We start from the raw sequence: 24456 nt of genomic DNA on the forward strand, positions 1-24456 counted from the left end.
TGTCTTTACCGATCAACAGTCCAACAATCTGTCAAAAAACTGCTTCCCTATGAACCTATTTTTTTAGCAGCTAAAGCCGAAGATTCACAGAGAAAATGATTAATAGCTTATTTTTCCTATAAGTATCTACAAGTTCCTACAGTGAGTATTAAAAGGCCAGAGAGGACTGTAATAAATCTTGTAGTATTAAAGCGGTACCTTTCAATGAGTTTTAAAGCCACGATAACCGGGAAATAGCATATTACCTATGTGTCTACCATTTATTATTGACAATCTGAAGAGAATAGAGCTTAATACTTCGCTTTACGATCTACAACATAATAAGAATCTCTAAAGCATCAAGACGGGATAAACCATATGCTTTTTCATTTCCTTTCCATTTTCTGTTCCTATGTCTGGGAATCCAGATGAGTGTGATGTTACCTTACCTGCTTAGTTCGCCAATTTCTGTTTAATATTCTTTAATTTTATTATAAATAGTTGAAAAACTGCGATTACCGCTTGACTGTCAAAAAAAAATGGCAATACTACATTTATCATTGATGTAACAAGCAATTATCCGACATGCGTCCGTCAGCGGTAAAACATCGGTCTAAAAAACTATGGTTTCATTATATAGCCTAAAGGAGTCGTGCTTCTACCTCGTAATCTGTTTGAGCCATCCGTGAAAATTGATACAGCGTAGTTTGCTTGGAAGTTTCTTCATTCCCATTCGTTTCTTGGCGGAAATATTATCTGAATAGCACCTAAACTTTAAAGCATAAGTATAGAGTCAAATAGTTTGAAACAGTCGAGTCCAGATATAACCGTATGTACGTTCTGTTCAAATGTCTGTCGCTTTTAGTATTACAGCGCTATTGCAAGCGATATTTTTAATATAACAGTTAATAGGTTATAATTGTAGCATTATGTTAAGGACTTCCGTAGGGGCTATCCTGAGGGCTCCTGTAATGCCAACACTTGCAGTCCTCTGAACTCTGCAACGTTTTTGAATGTCATAGCTCTTGTCAAAGGCTCTTATTTCAAGCGTCTACTCCATTAAGTTTAAACATAAAAATAATTTTTATATACACTAATTCACTAATCCGTTAAGGGAAACCTTTATTCCTCCCTTGTGATTGTTGCCACTATTTAGAAAATTGATTTTACTTTCTATGATATTTTTGGCGGTTTAAGGTTAAATTAATTAATTAAACTTAGTATTTCATATCGTAATATACAACATGTCTATGAATTTATGAGAAATGTGTCTATACTCCCATTTATAACGCATAGACAAACAAACAAATATATTGAACACATGGCGTTATTAATATGAGAAATTTAACGTTTTCACCTGAAATATATTTTCATATTTTAAATTAGAAAAACAAACCATTTTAACATATGTCCTCCTATATTTTTGTAAGTTAAACTAATCATTTCACATGTGTAAATGTAAATGAGTTTGGAGTTTGTTACACATGTCAAGTTATTAGGAAATTTATAACAGCGCCGTAACGAAAACAATCTCAACAAGAATGAAAACAACTTAAACAACAATTAAGTAACTAAATTTATTATAAAATAAAATAGTTCATATATTTTGAATATTAACTTTTTCATTAGTCAGTTTCCATTTCAATATTTAACATATGTAGTGACTGTAGTATATATATGTTACGAGTATATACATTGACTGTAGGCATGTCTATCAGGAACCCAAAAATCATAACGCCGCTGGTGGCAGGCATTACAAAATAATTTAAATACAACAAAATGTTGTAGTGACTATTAACAAGATAGTTTTATTTACATTAACATATATACATAATGTAAATAAATAGTTGTTAACAATGTTCTTTTGCTATATCGAAATGAATTTTTTATAATTATAATTATTTATATCTTTAATTGGCTCTCAGCTTTAGAGCGAAATTCATAATAACTCGTCGAATGTGTATAAATCTAACGCATAAACAGACAACCTCTTCATGTCAGGCTCATTAGTAGAAGATTAACAGCATTTAAATTACATATGAAAGCGGTACCGCCGCTGCTGTTGGCAACAATTTACCACCATCGCCAACGACACTGTCATCATTGCCATCATTGCAACTGTTGAGTGCAACCATTTCTAATCAGCGTAATTATGAAAATGTTTTGAGTGCATTTAAATTTTATTGTTTCCATTTTTCATGCATTATTAATACAAATAATATACACAGATACACACACATACATACACACTGGTATTTAATAGAAATAGTCGAGTTTCTATGAAGTCAGATGTATGAATTGTTGGGCTGGCGTCTAAAATGCAATAAAAATCAGTAGCCACATACTGTGTCGGGTTACGCCTTCCGTTTGAAAGATGCGCGTACGAGTACCAATATCCAGTCGGAATTAACTCATCCCAAAGTGATTTCACTAAACGAGTCTCTTGGAAGAAAAAGCCTCCAATTAGCAATTGTTTATTGTTGCTGCTGTCATTGTTTCGGTGACAAGTGTTAGGATGTTAAATGTCAGCACGTTTGTCAGACACAGCAGGTTGCTCGTTAACTAAGTACGAGATCGGTAATACATATGTTCACATATACCTGTGTGTATAGTAAAGATACCTAAGTATGAAGTTTTCTCTTATCATTCTTCAGATTATCATAAGTTTTCACGCGTTTTACTTTAATTACTTATACTTAATATTAATTATTTCTCATTTAGCTACTTTTTTGTTGGCCGTAAAAAGGTGCTTAAAACAATGAAATATTAGCTTCAAATATCTATTATTTTAGTTTTTGAAATTCCCCTTAAAAACGTGTTAATAATTACAAATCCATATTCGAAAATATTTTATTGGTCCTAAAATTTCTTTTTATCGGACCGCTCTATAACCTTTTAGTAAATGATAAATGTCTTCTAAAGCATAAAAACTATATGAAAAATTAATTTTCACACTTAAGTGTTTCTTTGCTTAAAAACATAATAGGTGTTTTTTTAAATTTGTCACAAAAACGAATATCCCGGAATATTGTTTTAGTACAATGTAACGAATAACTTGAATACTTTTAAGTATATGGACGTATAAGTACAGAGTACGCAGGAGATATCTCTATCGGTAATATAAATATAGAAATATCTGTAATATAAATGCTTTTCAAAAAATTAAAATATAAATAAAATATTTAACACTAATTAATAAGTGTAATTTTTCATAAATAAATTATCTATGCCCGGTGGAAATCCAGAACAATTATAGTTTTTTTTTTTATATTAAAATATAAATCGACAATACACACATAATCGACTCCATCAAAACTATACATGCTAACCTCCTGAAAAATGTTGGTGCTGTTTATGAAACTCCGCATAAACTAAACGTAGAAATCTGGAACAATGAATTAATTCCGAAATCTAAATCTATTGGGTACAGAGAAATAACGGGATTTGAAATACATCATATTTATCATGACGAAACTTCTATGGGAACATAGTAACTTCTGAGACCAATCGACTTCGCGAAATTCTTAACTCTATTTATAACGTCTGTATTTAAACCTATGACGATTAAGGAACTTACTCTATTGGTGTAACAGACAAAATATATTTGGACGCTGTAATATCCATTGACTTTCAAAAGGGTACACGCTCCACCCTTCCCTGTCTCTCAAATATTTGCATTGATAGTTTTAGTTTTCTGTATTACCGCAAATGTGGGAGAATTGCTCGAGAAGTAGTCATCCTGAAAGCAGTGATATTCTCTGAACTCAAAGACTATAGATCAGTTATTTTCCAATATGATAAACGCTTCACTCGTTATAGGTCAAAATGGCACAGTGAATTTTATATTGGGATTAATCATTGATTAATTCTAGCTTATTTTTCTTTATCGTCGATTAATGATACCTTTCTTAAATTAAGCTCGATTGTCAGTAACTGCATCGTACTTTTGATTCTTAATTATGCTGGAATATTAATTTGGCCTAACCACCAACTAGAGTTTGGGTCTCTTTTATCTACTAGAATTGATTGGACTTTAAATAAATTAGCCTTGCTTCTACTAGCAACTGCAGCATAAGTTAATAGCAATTCAATATAAAGCAATATGAGTCCTAAGCAACAAGGTTATCGACGGAAAGATTGCAAGATGCAGTCATATATCTAGTAAGCGCTTCATCGTCAACGATGTTAGACTTCTGTCAATAAGTTGACTCAGCTTATTAATGTTCCATAATTACTGTTGGTACATTACAACAACGGTATCTTTGGTACGTGTAGGATAACGAGTTTAACAAAGCAGGCAAATTACTCTCTAAAATCTGCTCCCACACGTCGGAATGCCACAAAATCCGTTCTGTAACGCCGGTGTGCTGATTAAATGAACTGATTTTAATCCGAACCAGTGGTTTTTTGTCTAGAACCAATCATGAAGTTTGTACGTATAACAAAGAGAATTTACTTCTTTCAATAATGTACAAGTTACTAGCAAAATTACAATTCATTAATGAATTCCAAAATGATAGTATGCTTAAAACACCATTGATATTATTCATCAATGTAGGATCTGTCACTTTCCATTCAAATCCATTTCAAGTATTATCTAATACCGCAATACTTTTCTTGTTTAATGATAAACTGAAAACAGACTGAGAATAATCAAGCAATAAGAAGCTTTAAACTGCCGATAGGTTTAAACTTTTCGAGTTTAATATTGTGACCCAATGAGCTAATAGGCCATGGTGAATATTTAAGATTATCGTTATAATTCAACTTAAATTACGTATCATTTAGTAATTTCTGATATACTGAATTAAAAAATGATAGTACATTTAAACAAAAATCGATATTATTCATCAATGTAGGTATCTGTCCCACTCCATTCAAATTCATTTTAAGGATCCTCTAACATTATAATAGTTTTCTTGTTTAATAATAAATACACTAAAAATAATCAATCACTAAAAAGCGTTAAATAATAAATTTCAGTCTAAAATATTTTCGTTATATGAAATATGCAGTATTAATCTATTAAGATTTGGATAAAGTAGTTACAGCTGACAACTGATTTAATACATTCGATACATATTAAGAATTTATTCTTCACATTAGCAGTGGTAGCCTGCTAATGCATGTACTGCGATCTGAGAGATATTTTCTGTAGCCTTTCGCATAACTAGTTCAATTCCAAACTTTTGACGAATTTTGTCACAATTGTGGGCCGCATCTTTGCTAGGTGTTCGGGACTCAATACTCCACTACCTAAATAGTTAAGTCTTCGTCTTGCCACAGCTGGGCAGGCGCATAAAACGTGTTCTGCTCTTTTTTGTTGGACTCAAAAGAGTCGACAGGAATCGATTTCTGCTAGATCAATCTTTTTCAGATGGAATCGCAGTCTACAGTGACTTGTTAGCAGTTTTGGGAAGAGTTTGATAATTGTTCTGCTTAATTTCAGAACAGCTTTGGCCTTTACTCGTTTATAGTCGTGGTCTTAATTGTAAAGTAATTAAATCTTTAATATAGTCCATGCCAAGTATCTTGATTTTAAGTTGGATATAAATTCAGATTTCACATTGTAGTTAGATTCTGATCTACAAAATTGTTAGTCATTAATTTTATGAAGGAATACTAGTATTTAAATAAGTTTCGAAAAGACTCACGCCAATTTTTCTTGTTATAACTGTAAAAACCAATAATCTCCATAAAACACAATTATTGCCATATGAAAAAACTTTCTGTTAATAACTATTAAATTCGTTTTTCAATCGAATCTTTTTAATAACTCTTCAAATTGGATTTGTTAGCTTACCTTTCCAAACTGCAATAAATTAATTTCATGCAAATTAATTGCTGCATAAAATGTATGAGAAACTTTCATTTGCGATCATTTATTGAAAATGAATTTATGATCTTTATAACGGCCAGTTATGATTGTATGGCCAAACAGCATGCCTTTTATGTCCGCACTGTAATCAAATATCTTTCCAGCAACAATAATAATTAGCAAAACGTTTTGTTAGCCACAGACAAATGAATGAAACCGCTGTTGATTGCAGCCGCACTGATCAAATTGACCGAGGAAATATTTTTCAGTAGAAAAAAATGAAATACTGAAATACGTTAACTCTCACTTGCAAGATACATTTGCAACTACTAAGTTGCATATGCAAATACTGCACAAACTAAAGCAACACTGCAGCAGAATGCAATAAAACTAAAAACTATAGCAATACTAAAATCCAAGCGGCAACTTTAAAACATAAAACATAAAAAATTAAAAGAAAAAACATTTCTAATGAAATGTTTCGGTTAAGTAAAGCGCATCTCACCTTCACCACCAAAAGCGACAAGCTGTCCATTCATATGTATACACGTATGTCCCGGTGTCTTTCCGTCTCTTCGCATATGGGTTCGCGTTTTAAGCCTGGTTTAAATTGTTGTGTGCCGCGTGCCGTGCTAATGTCTTGCTTCTGTTATTGTGGCCTTTGTTGAAGCTGAGCATAGCTGCGCATGCTCAAATGCCACAAAAGCAAAAATATGAGTCTAATTCACTCATAAAATGTTTCATAGGAAAATGGGTTCACTCGAAAGTCCAAGGTAGCATTCAAACACACTATATACACTGCTATACACAATTATTAATACAAGAGTACAATTGAGATCTATCGGTCTAAACTTATAGAAGTTCATTAGATTACACTTGCATTGATAATTTATTTTTATGCTCGTATTTTAGAACCCACTAAAGAAACTAAGCGTAGAATGAAGTTGCTGCCACTAAATGTGGCATCTAGACCACTAGATCCTAATGATACTATTTAGAGATGGGAATCAGAAAGGTACTATGTCGCAAAATGACGTCAGAGGATTGTAGTCGTGATTGTTCTTTAAATCTAATTTATTAAATTTCATGTGTTCCCCTACTGGTCTTTGTTATTCGTTCTGTTAAAAATTTGTTTTAAGTCGTAATTATTTTGTTCCTACCTAATTTGTTCCTAATTTGTGATATCACAACAAATAAAAATGTTTAATTAGCAATTTGGGAAGGGCGACGTGTTTATACAGAACATATTTCGAAATGTCCTAACATGTTTCTTAACATTGTTGTCTGACGATCAACTCCATCTAGTGGCCATTTGTATGTTTTTGAATATATGATGTTTTTAATCACATATTTTGACAGCAGTTACTGAGCTTCCATAATTAAAACCGATTCAAGGATCTTCTCTCATTGAACTTTTAAGGAAGATTCTATAATCTATTCATTGATATTTTAATGAAACTGAATGATACAATATTAACTTTTCCATTTTCAACATAAATGCATGTTTCAGCTACCCTTACTAAGCCGGAGGACTGTTGAGAGTTTTTAAGATACCTTGATTAAAAGCAACATTAAATTATCTATACTGCAGATAAAATATGATGTCTGCATACTTATTGTTTCAGTTACACTTACTTATCCTGTGTCCTGTAGCGAGTTTTCAAGAAACTTTGAATAAAAGCTACTTTTAAATCATTCAATTGTATTATGGTTCCTAGGGTTTTAAAATTCCTATATCGAATATTAAAAAAGATGTTCTAACTACGTCGGGTATTCAGTTGTTTGTAGCTTGGTTAATTTGAGTCTTGCTAAATTAAGTCTTTTGTTTAATTTCTTAGAGCTTGTCGATGAGCATATTTACGATAATTTCTTATATGCATATTCATATTAAGTATCACAGAACATTGAACAAACCCCAAAATATGTATTTAAGCGGAACTCTATTTTAGAGTTATTATGTCTTGTTTTTATATTTGGGTTACTTATATTTATAATTTTCAAAAATATCTAATAATGGCTTAAACCAAGTAAACTTATTATGCAATTCAGTGTAAATCTATACTTTAATGTAACTATATTTGAATAAGATCTCTGATATCTTCCAATGTCTTTTTAAGAAAATTGTTACGATATTGTTTCGATTTTGCATTGCTGGTCTCATTGGAACACTGGTATAACAGTACCATTAGCTGCAAAGTACTTCATACAAATGTCCTCTATGGAGCATAATATAGTACTGTATTCTTCTGATATGATTTTCGTTGACTTGTCGTCATTCAACTGTTCAGTCACAACTTCTTCTTTCTTAAAGCGTTGAGAGTTTGAGAATGGTCCTTTGCGTAATGATCCTTTGACAAAAAATCCCTGATGATAAATCGCATAATCCAGAAGGCAATTTAAATCATTAAAATTAAATGTCTGGGAAATTTCTCCTGTCACAGAACTAATCGGTACCAATTGTGGCTCACTATTGTTAAAACCACATTCACAAAATGCAGAGTAAACATCTTTTAACAAATCTCATGACATGCAGTGTATTTTTTCATAAGAACTTCTGGTGCATAAATTTAAAAGGATTCAACAGGAAATTCTGGAATTCATTTGAATGCCTACGAACAAAAAAACTGTTACAACAAATATTGCCACATAACCAAAGATACCACGTCTTCAACATCAAGGTGTGATATGTGCGGTTGCGGTACAATTTCGAGACAAACACAGATATGTGTGATATGTGGTCGCGTTGCTACCAGATTTGAAATAGCATTTCTGTGCCTTAAATATGGCACCTCACCAATTTTTGCAGTGCTAGTTGTTGTTGTTTTTGTTGTTGATGTTGTTGTTTTTATTATTTTAGTGGCTGTTATTCCGTGTTATGACAGGCGAAAACGAAGTTATTTGCAACTCGATTTAGAATTCATTGGCGGATTACTTTAGCATTGACGTTGCATAAAACTCTGCACCAGTTTTAGTGTTTTCAGCTCATTTGACTGTTTATAGCATAACAACCGCTGTGAGAAGATCCGCAACGTCTTCTGTTTTTACGACCGTTCGATCTGTGTTTCTCTTGACTTGCGGTAAATGCTTACCTATTCTGCAGTGCATTTGCTGAAAATACTTTTTAGTCACTTTACACTAAAAACAGCATCTGTAAAGCTGTCAGTTAAAGCATTTCGTTTCTTGACATTTTTAAGTGCGCAGATTTTGCACCAGATAAACTTCAAATCAGTTTTAGATTTGTATTTAATGATTGGAAATTGTTGGAAAAAAAGTTTCGATGAAAAGGAATATAACAAAACAAATAAAAATTGTAAGAAAAATGGATAATTGTCCATTTTTATTATAATAAATAAGTATAGATCTCTTAGTACTGATTATAGAGAATCTTTTGATAAAATCAATATAATTGTCAAAATCAATATAATTGACAAAATCAATATAGTTGATAAAATTAATTTAATTGATGAAATCAATTTGAATGTAAAATTTTATATGATAATCTTTTGATTTTTGAAAACTGAAATTGTATAATTCAAGAGGTTAAAGGAATATACTTCAGTAGGAAAAGATGGCTATAGTTTTTCATTTTATATTAAAATTAATTTATTAAAAATAATATCTCGTATAATATGTAAAATAAAATAAGTGAATATTAACAATAGAAGACAAACTATTTGCTAACAATCTTTTTACTGAAAAGTATATTTCAAAATTGAGAACGATATTTTTGACATAGTAAGATATATATTCGCTTATTCTTTATAAAATATTAAATAAATATTATATTAAAATATTAATATATTAAGATATTTATTAAAGTTTTTTATTTAATCACCTTATTACTTTATTATTTTTATTTTATAAAAAAATTGCTAATAAAGTGACATAAATTAGCAGAATTGCACTTCATTAATCACTTCACATTTCGTAAAGATACGATATTTTAATTAAAAATTTTATGTTCCATGAGAAAAAATCTTTTATATAGAAAAGGACTTACTATTGCAAGGAAGTTTTTAAATCTAAAAGAAATTTTTTAATCACATAAATTTTTAAGCTGATCATATAGTTGTTTCGAATTTCATTATATATTCATCATCAGTGATCATTTATAACTCCAACGTAAAGTCTGTGCTATTCTATGCTTATGAGACATGAAAATGAATAAAAGAGATTAATTAGAAACTGCAAACTCTTGTGAATAAATGCCTATATCAACTATTAAGAATATGATAGCCCTACCGCATTACAAACACCATCCTATGTGCCGTTATGAATCAATCACCTGCTTCTTTAGATAAGCAAATATCAATTATGATGGCAGTGCTCCGCTTCGTTAGGAGACGGTGCACTTTTTTTCTATTCTATTATTGAGATATGTAGATGTAAATGGCGCTGTATAGGTCATAATCTCCGTTGACCCAATGGAAACATTGCACGCCAAACCCTGAGGTGGAGTTCACAAGGCAGCCGTCGACCTGAAACGCTAACTGGAACTTGGTGGAGGACAATTGAGGAAGAGCTAAGAGAAGCCAATTATTGCTGAAATGATATCTGCTGAGAATCAAGTAACAGAAACCGATACAAATGTATGGTAGAGGCTATGTGCACCAATGGGAGAAGAGTATAAGAGAAGCAGCGAAAATCTTCGCAAAAATTTTTTTGCTTTAGTGGTTCGTATATAATGTTTGGACTGCTAATATTTAAAAATTCAACAAAAAAATTGAAGAGTTTAAGACACAAAACTGTTTTTTAATTTAGAAACTAACATTGAACTGCTACTAATTAGAACTAACGCATTAACAACCGCTATATAAATTAACTCAATTATTGTAAATTGTTGGCTTTTCTGCGTATTCCGAAAACACGTTTAAAGAGTTTTTTTAAAGCTAAATTTTATGATCGTGTTTACGAGAAGTATATAGAAAGAACATTTCTTCAATCTTCTAAAATTATTATTATTATTTAATAATACGTTATGAATTCACTTCGACCTAAAAGATCTATTGTTCGCCTAAAGGACCAACTAAAACAATTCTAGACTATTTTTAAATTTCGAAATCGTTGTGGGCTTGATTTTACCGATTTTATTTGGGACTAAGATCCCGCTTCCAGGATAATCAAGTCTACGTCTTGCCACCGCTGGGCAGTTGCTTAGAATATGTTCTGATGCTTGATTTTCCTTAAGACAGAGAATTTTTATAGAATTTTTCAGAATTTTTTATGAAAGTAGGGTAATAAATATATACAAGTCAAAAAAATTATTTATTAAATGCACTAAATACGAAAACATTTGAGAGATGTGTTTATTTGATATCTCATTTATGTCGCAAAATAATATATTAAAATAAAAATTTTATCAAATTTTCAATCATTAGTGGAACTACAAAATAGATCATTTTAAATATCGGGTCTTTTTACATGCTTCATATTAAGAAATTTGCTAATCGAGGTATAATTCGCCCAAAAAATTCACCCAGCAGAGTTAACTTGTAAATCAAAAGCAAAAAATGTGAACAAATTTTATTCCTAGCTATAATTCTATAGGATTAAATTAAAATATTGTTAAAATTCCTTTTCAGCCCTATTTTACTTTCAAAGATATTAACTGTAATAAAATTTAACTTTAAAGTTACAAGTATTACTTTAGAGTTGCGCTTAGTATTCCGATTAGAAATCGTCTATACGCATATATATTAACAAATCAAATACTTATGCTATTAAAACTTAAAATAAATACTTTAAATCTATTGAAATTAAATAAATTATATCTATTATTTGAATTTAAAAAACCGACAATTCAAAGAATTATACCAAAGAAACGCTATACTTAACACAATAGCATATTCAAAATGTTTTCTATAGTTCTCTTTGATATATCAGTTACGAATGTTATCATTAGTGGTCATATGAACCAATAGATTACGACAAATTTGACACTAACAAATATAGCCGCTCTCATATAAGTGGAAAATTAATCAGCCACATACCAAATTCATATTGGTTATGTGCACCTATGAACATATTTGCATTTGAAGAGCAAAAAGTTGGCAATGACATCATACCATAACGATTTGGCGGCAATAAGTCCAGTCGATGTAATGCCCTCAGGCCAAAAGTTAAGTTTATTACTTTCCTAAGGCAGTTGCACTGAAGCACTGAAGCACTGAAGCTGATACACAATAGTTTGTTCCAGTGCAGCAGCATTTTTACTTGTAACACAAGACTATAAAAAGCTTCTGTTTACGATGAAATATGGCATGACAGATAGTTACGTGTAGCCAAAGCACACATGTGGAATTTTATGTCATCTATTTGCATGTTAAACTTCTTTTCTTGACTTAAGCTAATGGATCGGAAGTGTCCAGCAAAGTCTGGCATCTAAAGCGTACGAGCCCGCAAAGTAGAGTGATGAATTAGTTTTGATTAGAAAATAGTGCAGGACTGCAGGTCGAACGACAGCAAGCGACAGTTTGGTAGTCTTTTGTGGTGCGGCCAAATGCTGAAGACCGCGTTCTATGCGGTATTAAATAATTTTACCACAAAATGCAACGCCTTAGGCTAAAATAATCTTCGCTTAAGCTAAGGCAGCAGCTTCGCTGGCAAATAAATGCAGCAACAGGCTAAGATAGATTTTCCTCTGGTAAGTGCGCGCACAAAGCAAATGAAAAACTTTCGCTGATTTAAGACCAGTTTTGGCTGCACGCATTGTGCTCTGGCTTTGGGTTTTAACACAATCTGCGGCATTCAATTAGTCAAATGCCATTAGCCCTGATAATAGTTTTATTAATAGGTTTTCGGTAGTAAAGCAAAATTTTTTTATTTATAAACTTCGTTTTAACATATTTGTCGAGACATGAAAAATGTCTTCTGGTTTTGTGTAATTTACTAATACGTGCCACAAGATATTTTTTTAATTACTTCTGCAGCAGAAGACTTACAACTCACTCTGACAAAAACGTTCCTTTCGTCTTTTTTTTTTTGCTTCAAAATATATGTTGCATGACAGTCTGACCAGCAAAAGGAATCCTTGCATGCAATATGTTTGGCACCATGTTTTGGGGTATTCTGTACTGAAAATCTGTGCTGCTAACGGCAAATGTCTCATTAACACCAACCAAATTGCATGACATACATCCAGTGTCAATGTTCAGTCCACAATTTATTTTTACCTCTTCGATGTTCGCTGTAGAATTAAATGATCTACTGCTTTAAGTTTTTCATTTCGAATATTGTTCGCTAATGAAGATATGAATTACAACAGCATTAAAAAAATGTGTTTATCTGTCACATGAAACAAGAACAGACCTGAATTGTGCTCTCCTGGAATTGTTAGGATCGTATATATGTAAGTTAAGTTATTAAATTATACAAGAAATTGAGACTTATGAATTTAGATCAACGTGAGTTACATACTCGTAACATACTGATCACATAGATATACAAATAAAATTGTAAATATTGTTGTAGAAATCCATTATTTTCCCAATAATGTCTTCAGTTATTTGTATCCCGCATTTTATTAGTCCGATCGAGTTACGCTAGATTGCGGTAGAACGATGAGATTTCACTTTCGTTGGTCAGTTTTGTTTGTGTGTAAGACCACGCACTTTGACTATGAAGGTCAATTCTAGAAAATATCGATTAAATTATGAAAATTGTCAAGTCCGACCATAATCAATGCACTGTTTCAATTGCCCAAGAGTTACACAAAAACCGTTTGGAACCATTTAAATAGGAAAATTATTGGAGATGAAATTATTGCTGATGAGGATTTTATATTGAACCCAAATAAATTAACTTAAAATTTTAAAGTTCTTTGCGTATATTTTCTTTTATATATCATTAAATTTAACAAAAATAAATAAAATAAAGCGTTTTATTTTGTTGCAATTTTCGTTAACATGCGAACAGTAAATTATTTAAGAGACCTCTGAATAACTAACCATGGCTTATTTACCAGATATTACGGGCCATAAGTTAAATGAAACAGTATAATCTTTAGGAAAACAGGATGGCAGATCTATTTATCATTCCATTTCAGTCTAGAGGAATTTATCTAGAGGTCTAGCCAGCGGATTCCCATATGTCAGTTTTGACTGATAAAATGTGATTTGATTCGTTATGTATTTATTATTATTATTATGACATGTTCTATTAATTATTATCAAAATTTAAGAACTTAATGCTCTAAGCCCGCAGAGTGATTTGTTAGTTTCTCTGTTTATCGATCTTCTCCATGTAGTTTTCGGCTGTCCACGATTCCTTCTGCCGTGTGAATTTCATTCTAATGCTGAATGTGCAATTGCACAAACCGGTTTAAGTAGGGTATGTCGCGGCCAGCCATATTTCCGCCTTATTATCTGCTTTTCAATCGGCTACTGATTTGTAATTTTCCACAGCCGCTTATTACATATGGTTCTCGGCCACCAAATGTTTAGAATCTGGTGAAGACATTTGTTAACGTATGTCTGCAGTTTTTGTGAGATCGCGGCCGTAACAAACCACGATTCTGATCCATATAACAACACACTTTTGACGCTAGCATCGATAATCGTAATTTTAGTATTTAAATGCAAGGTTGTTGAACGCCAAATGATTTTTGAGATTACCGAAGCCATATCTGGCCTTCCGAAGTCTATTGACTACGTCTTCTGAAGTATTTATTTTTTTATGAGAAATATAAATGTATTCTAACAATACTACAAAAAAGTTATATTACTCTAAAAATGTTTGATTGGGCAATAAAATTTGACAAAATTCGGGAGTAAGTCTAGATTAAATCCAGATGTATCAATCGTAAACGCGATTTTCTTAAGTAATTGGAGGAATTTGGTGTCTAAAAATAAAAAACAAATTTGTATTTAATATTTCCATTGATTTTGTTTATTTTAAATTCAGAAAATTGAAATACATATAAGTACACATAATACTGATCCTAGCATAAACTCACTTATTTTAATAATAAAAATTATATATGCGTATTTAAATATTAATACACGTATAGTATACATATTTATCTTAAATACAATATATAAATTATTAATTTATACCAAAAATTGATACAAAAAGGTGCGAATTTAATATAGTCTTTACTTATATTTAAAGAAAAATATTAAAGAATATTTTTATTTATTAAGTGTAATAATTATAATTAATCCATAACTGGAACACAATTAAATTTGAATAATAAATTAAATTATATTTCAGGATATGCATTTACTTATATATGAATACATTTATTACTTAATTTTAAAATTTAAGAAATTATTTCTCAATGGGATACTTATGGCTAACATAAATTGTAATAAATTTAGAGAAGAAACAGTTTTCAGACAGTCTTTGCAATTAATAAATTAAATTATATAAATATTATTTAATATGATTTTTAAAAAGTTCATAATGAATGTAACACAATTTTTCATCATTTCATTTAAAGATGATTTTTGAATATTTACATATGTCATTCATTTTATGAACATATATATTAAGTACATTTTGACATAATTTAATTACATATACATAAATTTGTGATTTAAAATTTTATATTTAAAATTATATTTAATTAATTTTTAACTAATTTAGTCTTCAATTTCGTTACAATTTTAACAATTTCTGTAAATTATTTATATATATATATTTTTTGTTTATTTTATTTAAATGTAGTTGTAATTTTAAAAGCATTTATTAAAAATCGTTTTACAATCTAGAGCAACAAATACATTAATGCGGTAATAACCACTTTTAATTTTGACATTAATAATGCACATTCACAATGCAATTAATTTTCTTATTTTGCATAATTATTTTGAAATTAAGTAGGAATAATTAAAATTCTTAATTTATAATAGTTTATTAAATATTTTGTTGCGTTTAGTTTTTTCTTTAAATCTACAGATTAAAATACAATTAACAGCAATTTTTCAAGTACATTTAATTTTTAACTAACTACATTAACACTTAATTTATTTATATAATAAACGATTTAATTTAATTTAACATATATATACCATAAATATATTCATATATATTTTGTAATGAATTTTTTTGTCTTACTAAAGTATAGAAAAATCTTGTAAAATTTTCTCACTCTAGCTAAGATGTCTAGGTTTTGTATATGTTTGTAAAGTATTAAAAATATTATTTTTGATTTATTTTTATAGTAATTTTTATATTATATTTGTATGGAAGAAAAACTGTCCATTTTTTTGCCAATTTAATTTAAATTAAAATTATTTTCAATTTTCAATTCAGTGTTGTATTGAAATATATATAATATAGTTATGTATAAAATAAGAGATTTCTAATTTTGTGTTTAAGTTTCGCACATATTCGCATATATCTATATATATATGTATATAAAATCACAACATATTTTACCAATATAAATTGAATATTCAAAACAGCAATAAAGGACGAGTGTGCTGTCGCCTTTAATATATATGTAATATTAATATATATAAATCATTATATATATGTAAGTATATTAAAAATGAAAAAAAAAGTTTTAGTTAGAATTTAACTTATGTGCGATTTTTTAGTTGCTTTTAAAATTTTTATATTATATATATTTGTACATATTTTTAAACATGATTTTCACATTTTAATAAAAGATAATATATGAATTGATATAACTATATAAATAATATATTTAAATATTAATCTTATACATGAATATATTTTTGTAATATTTTCAGCTTATTGATTTTCTTTTTAATTAAAAATTGTATATATGCACCAAAAATATTCAATTTTTGTCCTTTTTGGTAAAATATAAATTTATTAATAATTAATTTTCCATTTTTTCTTTTAGTTACAATTAAATACATCTAAATGAATTTTTTTTGTTTTGTTTTCAATTTTTATATATATTTTTCTGTATATAGCAATATATGACATCAAGATTTTAATAATGAAAAAATACATGCATCTATAAATATATATTTTGAAATAATTTTTGTTTTTTTAATATACTAATTTATATGTGGCACATTGACTTTGTATAAATTTTCTATAAGCTTATATTCTCTTATTTTTGTATTTTAAGATTTATAAGTTTAAAAATTAAAGGCCATTTTGAACCTGTTTTAATTGCACAAATTTATTATTTATTTATTTTATTATTTATTATTTTTATGTAAATACATACGAGTATAGCAAAGAAGCAACGAAGTCTAGTAGTTATATATGTGATTTATTTTCTTAATATAGCAATTGTAAAATGAGTAAAAAATATTCTTTAGTCTAAGTAGTTAAGTTTATTGCATTAATTTCTTAGTTTTGATATTGGATATTGCAGAGCGTTTATAACGATTTATAATAGTATACTATAATTATATAAGTAGAAAATATTTGTGAAGTTCTCTTAAATTAGTAAAATTAGAAAATGATAAAATACAAAAAAAAAATGAGCATGACAATGAGCATTATATATATAGGTCAGAAAGTATTTACATGTGAATATAAATATTTATATTTATATACATATATAGTTTTTAAAAGTGTATGTGAACAAAGTATAAATAAAAGTACAACATTATAAGTTATAACATTTAATTTTTGTGTTAAATATATTTTTTGATATTTCACAATTTTCCTGACGAACATTTTAAATAAATAAATAATCTATAAAATATAACATAAAAAAAATTTCATATATTAATTTTATTTTTTTTATTTTGTTCACTAAAGATATATGTGTTGTACATACCATATATTATAATTCATTTTAGTTAATCTTTTATATATAAACATATTATTTAGTTTTGTCCTAGTTTAATTTATTTTATTTTGTTACTTTTTTATGTCGTGTATTGCCATATGTCTCAAAGATTTTCTTATATATTTTTCATAATTATATTAATTTTTATCAATATATTAGTAGTGCTAATACATATAAAATATTTTAAATTAATTATTATTATCGTTTTTATTAAGAAATTTTAAAATTATTTTATTATAAGAGACCCATAAAGATATTTATTTATTATTTTGTATTCTTATTTTTAAGTAAACTGTTATAGTTTTAACTTTTATTAAATATCAATTTTTTTAAATGTATGCCTTTAGTTTAATATTGTTTTAAATATGTGCTAAACCAACAGTGTTGCCAACACTTGCTTATATAGCACGTACGGTTTAGAATCTAATAAGTAAACTGCTTCAATGGTTAGCATTATAACTATTTATCTGAATGGTATTTAACCCTTTCTACTACTCGAACAGATTTTTTATTGTTTCCTTATATATTTAGAAATAATAATATATCTTGTAATAGTTATGTATACTATATTGTTGGTAATATTAAATTATTTCAGCACAATTTAAGTAGCCGGAGTTGTTCTAATTTTGGTTCGGATATAACTTATTTTATTGACATGATTACTGGGAAGCCTTTGATATTATCAATTGTCATATTGTAAACTCTAAACTAAAGTACTTAAATAATTTTTATTTTCTTATTAAATGGATTTTAAACAATAAAGAAATCACTTTCTATTTTCATATCTGCTGATATTTTTCAAACAAATTTTTTATATATTAAAAATTGTACTCGGATGGGGTCTGAATTTATAACACTGAGCGTTGTGCCCACTTAATATTGTCACTTCCAATAAATTATCTGTTGGTTTAATATTTGTTTGAATTTTATAATTAACTCAGAAGGTAATTTTTTACTTATGGTTATAGCTCTAACAATTAGATATCAAAAAATTTAATTGTTAGTCAGTTTAAGCAGGTAGAATAAACTTTAAATTGTTGAGAATATTTTACTGAAAGTATGAATCGATATTGAAAATATCGAAAATTTATATATATATATATATATATTAATATCTATTTTACTATAGTTTTAAAATTCAGTAGTTTCAAGTGATTTTGTTATACAGTTATATTTGAAATTGTTATTTTTAATATTTGAAAACCTTTCTAATAATTGTAATTATTAAAAAAAATTAAATTACGAATAATGTTTATAATTATGTTCATAGCTATTTAATTTGAAATATTATTTTTATAATCCAATATTAATTTTTTTTACTACTTCAATTTTAATTATTGTTTTAATAATTATATTTTTATCATCACACTATTATTATTTTATTATAATATAACATAATAAATGTTATAAATACATGTAGCTGACACCAAATAAGTTGAGAAAACATCGAAAATATAAATATCTAATTTTAAACATATCTAATATTTTCTTATGATACATTTTAATATTTTTTATTAAAATATTTAGAGTAAATTCTATAATTTTAGTATTATTTATGTAAATTTTTATTTATATATATATTATTATTTTTCAACTAATTTTAACTGGTTGTAAACTCTTATTGTGTTGAGAAAACATCGAAAACATAAATTTTCTATCTAATGTAAATGATAGTAATTTTTTGTATAAGTTTTATTTTATAATTATATCTTAATTTTTTACCTATTCCTACCCTCTTGTAAACTCTTATTGTGTACAATTTTTGACTTACACAACTAATTTGTGTTGTTTTACTAGCGGCTACGCAAAGAGAACATAGTATGTAGATGACTTCTCGAAAAAATATCATGTAAAAAATATATATTCTCTTTGCTAAAAAAAACTTTAAAAATACATTTATATTAAGCAATATTAAATATATATAATATATATATTACTTCATATATTTCTCTCATTTTTACTTCGATTCAAACATTCGTTGACTTTGTCCTAAATTTTTCATCCTCTGAGTTCATTTCAAATTTTTTAAGGCTTCAGTTTTGTTCCATTTTATCTTATTTTATTTCACTTTATCTTATTTTATTTTTTGTTATCTTATATTATTTTATGTTATTTTATATTATTTTATTTTATCTTATTTTATTTTTGCTCGAATTATTTTGTTTGGTTTTTTTATTTGTTTTTTTAATACTACATTTACTTTATTAAAAAAATTGTAATTATTAATTTTTATGTATTATATTCGTAATCAAATATTTATTTTTAACATTAAATTTTCAACAAATATGAATACAGTATTTATAATAGCAAATTATATATTATAATTATGAATAACTATCTAGTATTTCTATATTATATATAATAGTTAATATTTTGAATTTTTTTTTAATATTTAATAATGTGGAAATCATATAAATTAATCTTGTTGTGTATTATGGCAAAAGTTGTGAAAAATAATAAATTTTAAATAAAATAATTACATAATTAGTTATTTATCGAGGTTATTATATTATTATTATTTAATTAATATTTTTGTTTTTATATATATTACTTTACGATTTTGTATTAAAAATAGAAGATATTAACTTGTGTACCTCTTACTCAAAATCATAAAATATATACGTAAACCCGCATGATAAATTTTTAAAAAATCGTTAAAATAACTATAAAAATAAAGAAAATCTTACAAATAGGTTAATAAGGATATTTAAATTAATTAAGATTAATAATAAAAAATCAAGTTATATATATAGATAAATAAATTATTTATATAAAAAAACTTGTTTTTAATCTCTGAACTCTGAGTATATCAATTGGTTTTTAGATCTCACTTTAAAACCCATTTGTTATTGAACGGCAACAATATACAATTTAAATGTCCTTTAGACTTCTAGGGTATATGCTTAAATTACTCTTAAAGCTGTATGTTTGAGAAATAGTTGTCAGTGACGTATATAAAATCTGCATCCTCGTTATATATAATAAACAGCTGAGTTTACAGACTGTTGAAGAACTATTCGCATTAGCAATTATGTATAATTAAATAATAATCAAATATTGAAGAAAAAATCCAGAATAGGGTAATAAAGAATATAATACTGATAAGAGAATTTTTTAAAAAAACATCATTACCTTAACTAAATCTTGCATATCAAATTGTTGGAATATCAAAGACTTCAAACACAGACTCAGAATTGTATATAATCACATAATGCTAAGAGAGTTCCTAAACAGAAATAATTGTTTCAAATTATTTTGCAGATATAAATAACTGAGAATTAATTCTACTGTTTAAAAAATGTCAAAACAGTAGACAGTAGTGTGGTGTATCTGTAACAAAGAAGTCTTGAACGGTCTATTTAGGCAAAAAAAATTAATGAATAAAAATTCTTACAAAATTTTCAAAATTTTACTAGATAAAGGGTGTCAAAAGAATTTATCCGAAAGAATCTATTGCCATTACATGATATGCAGCTTAATTGATTCAGTTCAAAGGAATAAAGAACGTCTTCTTTATTGATATAGGGGCTATATTGGTGATGTGTTGTATCCAAAGTAATAATAATAAAGTATTACTATACGTCAATATTAACCTTGAAATAAATTAATTTTTAATTTTATATTATTTGGATAATGACTATTTTTGTGAGCGATATAAATTTATATTTTATGTACAATGAATATATACTTAATCCATTATAATTAATTGTTTAATAAGTGTAATTTTTTTATCCTTTTTATGTATTAAATAAATGACCTCAGTCCCGTAAAAATCAAAAAATCTTAATCCATTATATTATAAAATGTTTTTCTCATCATCACTATTTTTTATGATTATTAAAAATTTAATTGGTGTATAAAAATTTAAACTTAAGTAAAAGTGTATTTTCTTGATAAAAACTCTTTAAAATAAAATAATTCTGTGATTAAAGTATTAATTATGCCTACTAAAAGTTTATAAATACTGACAATGAAAGTAAACTGTAATCTTTATAAACAATATACACACGAGCAGTAATAGATTCTGGCAGAAGTTCATTGAAGTTGGGGTTTCAAAATTTGAAAAAAAAGTTAGAATCCTTTAATTGTTTTTGATATGTGGTTTTGATTTCCCTAGTGGCAAAATAAAATTTTTTCTGTACTTAACACTTACCATTAATTAAAGAAACATTTATTAACTCAATTCGTCTCTAGAATTGATATTGGAATTGATCTCCAATGAGATATACATACTATCCGATCAAAGGAAGAAGAAATTTTTTTCAGTTGCTGAAAAACTGAAATACTAATAGTTAATAATTAGTAATATCCGGTGGTAATAATTAATACTTCTGAAATGAAAGTTTTTATAAGTTATTTCACTGCCGAAGATATAGTTACAGTTATCCAGATTTTGCATGACATAAATACCTTGAAATTTTGAAAGAGCCGAAATATTATATTATAAAGAGATTTAGCTCTATTATGTGTATTCTAATTTAAAATTATTTCATTAATTAAATAACTAAAAAAGAGAAATGTGTATATATAAAAGCAAAAGAAAAACAAATATGTTTTAATGTTTTAAAAAATCAATGTCATTATTTATTTATTTTTAAAATAAATATTGTAATTTTTGTATAAAAATTTTTTAATAAAAAATTTAATTTTCAATAAATTAAAAATAAAAAACAAACTGAAAACTTTGAGCATCGCTTTTGGAAAACACAATTAATTTTTCTTTGTTTTAACACAAAATGTTTTTATATAAAAATTATTGATTTAATCAAATAAGGAATTAAGTTAATATAAACAATAAAATTTAATTTTTAAATCTAAAACAAAAATAACATAGTTTCATGCATTGTTTTTATGGCATAATTTTATACAAATAATTTTAAAAACAATTTTTTTTTTAAATTTTAAATTTAAATTTTTAATTTATGATATGCTAATTTATTTACTCTCGCAAATTTTTATTATTGTTTTTTTTGTTTGGTTTTGCAAAAGTTAAATAACTAAAAACTATGTTTTAATTTTTTAAGTAAGTAAAATTTATATTTAGCTAAATTTACATTTAATGTTATTATATTTATTACATATTTTATCAATGAAATTCAATTAATACATTAGCAATTACGTTAAATTTTTAAGCGATTATAAACAGAAATATTTAATTTAGTATTTTATTTATTTAATTTATTTTAACAAGTTAGTTTTTTAGTTTTAAATATAAATAAATAAATACATTTATATATAAATATATATATTTATATATATATAAATTATACATTAATATTAAAACAAATTATTAATAATTAGTTATTTGAAAAATTAAAATTAAATTTAGTTATTACACATGAGATCACAGTATTAGAGATAAAAGTTATTTAAATATATTTATTAAATATATAAATAATTAATTAATTTGAATTTAATTACAATTGTTATAAACAGAGTTTAATTTTTTTTTGTTTTAGTTAAGGATTATTTATTAATGTTTTAATGATATTTTGTTTTTGTATATTTTTTTAGTAAGACTGTAATTTTCACTTATTCAATTAAGCTTTAACATCATATGTTCTATTGTTATAATATTCTCAGTTAAACATATGTCTTGACAATATCCTTTTTTTCCATTATAATGTTTTAATTTTCAATTTTTAATTATAGGAATCTTTTTATGATTTAAGCCTATTTTTAATATATTGTAATCTTTCATTGCTAAAAGAAACTGCAAATTTGAAAATTTTTCCATACAGAATAACGTATAGAATTTTTATTTTTTAACTAAATAACTTTTTATTTGTTATCTAAAAACATATATAAAACTGCAAATCCTTGCTTTGGTTTCTTTTTTGTAATTACATATCAACATTGAATTTAGCAACGTCCGAGTGAGGCATACTTTACGGCCTGTGAGTTGACTGAACAATCTTTTTTTAAGCTTTACATAATAAATATTTATTATATATAATATCTACTTTCGACATCTGAATACTAATTGAGATACATCTTGAGACTACAGATATGGATCAGACGTTTGATAAGAGGTCAAGATTGGTTGATTGAGATGGAAAAATTATGTTTTATAAGCTTTTTAATACATTTTATTAACTATAGCATGCACTAAAGGTGGGAGTTCGCCGAGATATGCACGTTTTATGCAAATACAGCTGACCCCATCTAAAAACTTTCCATGTAATAAATAACAGTAACCTGATTGGCTTGTTTATGCTGAGTTTTAAATTTTATTGTAACTTATCTTGTATAAAAATCTCAGCTCAATGGAGCGCGCTCAAGTGTTTACCAAACAATTTTAAAAATTGTTAAATGTTTTGCATTATTTTTCTCATGTTTTTATTTTTAAATAAATTGCTGTTCATTATTCATAAACTTAATGACAATATATTTAATAAGTAAACACTTAAAGCAACAATGAAATGTCAACAATGAATTTTACACAACAGCCAATTGGCCAATTAAAACTCAAACCAGTCTGAAGTTAATTCAAATTTACTAGCAAATATGGCAGACAACATAAAAAAGTGTTGGTAAGCGATTAATGCAAATATAAATATGTCACACCCTGTATTTACGTAGAAAATCTTGTATTTTATACAAGAAGAACTTCGACACTGAAGTTGCATAATGTCCATAACATTGCACTTAATTTTGATGGGATCACTCCCATCTGGGACTTGAGGGTTTACAAGTTAAGTTATTAAGAGCATGCATAAACAAATAAATATATAGTAGATATTAATATTTAATACTATGAAATGATTAATAAAAAAAATTTAGTAATAGTTTTGTAAAATACACTCAAAATTTTTTATATAAAATTGCTTCTACATCTCATCTGAGTAATAATATTTCACAAGAAGAGTATCTGACTCAGCAGAAATCAGCATAGCAAGACAAAGAAATTTTTTTAAAACATATTTTTCTATCTGCA

This window comes from Teleopsis dalmanni, chromosome 2 (assembly GCF_002237135.1).
Source record: "Teleopsis dalmanni isolate 2A chromosome 2, ASM223713v2, whole genome shotgun sequence".
NCBI classification, from domain to species: Eukaryota; Metazoa; Arthropoda; class Insecta; order Diptera; family Diopsidae; genus Teleopsis; species Teleopsis dalmanni.